Raw genomic sequence first — 2,220 nt, 5'->3', positions numbered from 1 at the left:
AGGTTGGGGGGGGGAGGAGGAGTGTGGGACGGGTCACACTGGGGGTTTTAAATATTGGGTTGGGGTTGTTACGAGCAGCCCGGGCTTGTTTTTGGGACTAGCTGTTTATTACTGAACAAAACTATAGAGAGGGTGTACAGTCATGAACTAGCAGACTAGACCGAGCCACTTTAAAGATTTACAATTTCGTTGCCTTGTATCTGAATTGGATACAAGCTTATGTTTGTTGCAAGATTTTTACTTGCTAATGAAAAGTTGTTTTAAATAAAATAATAGGAGAAAAGCAACAGACAGCGTTTTGGCCTCTGATTGTTTATATCTTTTTATAAATTTTAGATTGAATTCCTCTCTTTAAGGTGGCTCATTGATGCTTTCAACTCTTGTGCATATTAAAGACAAGGATGAGTTGAAAATCATTGTGCCTTTTGTTTTTCATTTCAACTAAAACTAGGGTTTTATTGAATAGAAAAAAAAATCTTTGAGCAACTGGAGAATTTTGAAGTGGGAGATGTGGCTGCAGTAATATGTGGTCTCCCTGTTGTTGGAGTTTGCCATGGGAATGGTCAATGCTGCTCTCTGCTGTTGAGAGTAACTGCTACCCTCCAATCTTATTCACTGAACATTGTAACACCATTTCTCCCACTCATTACACCCACCCTCCCCCCTTTCCTCCCAGAACACCACAGACCATCATTACCATTATTTCAGGGGATTTTGATCTCATCTCATCTCACCCTCAGGACATGATCTGTGTTTCTGATCCTAACCAAAATAAACTTGCTGTTTAGCCGTTGGATCCTCCGTGCTTGCAAGTGTTGTGATTACATACAGTAGCTGTTAGTCAAATTTAAGTTGTATGAGCGTGGATGTGAAAGAAGCTTTTAACAAGGGTGGGTTTAAAGTGTTTTATGTGTGAGAGAGAAACACATTTTTCCCCCTAGAGCTCACAACCTTTTTGTTCCTGAATTTGTTCTCAAGACCTGCATGGCTCCCTTTTCCAGGTATAAGAACAAACTGACTATCATAAAATTGTAAGTGCTTTTACTCCTATCATTGTTCTTCTGTGGCACATCCTTTACATTACAGGTGAGATCTGGCAGCATCTAATGGGCAGTCGTCTGCTGCTAATGGATCTCAATTATTCTCTTTATTCGCGTGATGATGTTTGTGAATTTTCCTGAAGCCCGGGCACATCAGTCTGGCTGCACAGGTGATTCCAGGCCAGGGCAGACTTGGTGCTTTGTGTTTAAAAACATCAAGCGTACAGTGGACACTTAAAATGGCCCATTGTGTAATGAACATATTTGTTTTGGAAGTGGCACGGTTTCCGTCCGCTGGTAAAGGGAAGGTGTTTGTGTGTTGGTGAACACATTGACTCGAGGGCAATGATTAACTTGGCCTGAATTTGGGTTTCCTGCAGAGTCTGTAACAAAAACATGTTGAATTGGCCTCCACAACATCAATGCTGACTCCAGATCCAGATCTCCCAGGTGGACTGTGTGGACATTTGATTGGTTACAATTTTGGAGGGAATATGCAATACATGATAACATAAAAGCGCCTGCATTTTAACCTAATCATTAAGACCTATACGCCTTTATAAAAATGTAAAGGGTTAATAGCTTTATTTTTTCTGATTTCATGCTCACATTGTGCAATTTCCAGAGTTAATATTCCATCAGAGAAAGTCCAAGTTAAGAATTTAAGTTCATTCCTGAACATTATTGTCCACTCAATAGCTGTTCTGGAGCTTTCGGCTGTCTTACACAATACTCCTCCTGTGCAGGTGCCCAGTTGTCACTGAACTCCCTCTGCTGAGGAAGATCATGTGAGATGACTGAAAGCTCGTGTCAACATCTGCACATATTAATCATCCTGTACAGTGAAACTAAAACGCCAAAGTGAACAATAAGAAAAACTCACATTTGAGTGGAAAATGTGTCTCAAGTCAAAATACATCCTCCAGGTATCTTGTCACCAGAACCACTGAACATACATCTCTATGACAACTGAGCGTCCACCACCTGCTGAGGAAGATCTTGAGATGTGGTAGAAAACTCCGGATAAAGCAGATGGGTGGACCTTGAGTCTTCAGTGTACTAAACGGATCTTTATGTACAAAATTGGTGAAATTGCCCTTTAACAGCTTCGCGGACTGGATCCAGAGTATGGCGTTGCTCGAGTCTGGGCTCGATTATTTTGGTCTTCGAATCACGTGAC

Source organism: Morone saxatilis, unplaced genomic scaffold (genome assembly GCF_004916995.1).
Source record: "Morone saxatilis isolate NCDOM2014 unplaced genomic scaffold, NCSU_SB_2.0 Contig5, whole genome shotgun sequence".
Taxonomy (NCBI): domain Eukaryota; kingdom Metazoa; phylum Chordata; class Actinopteri; family Moronidae; genus Morone; species Morone saxatilis.
This window is presented reverse-complemented; position numbering follows the sequence as displayed.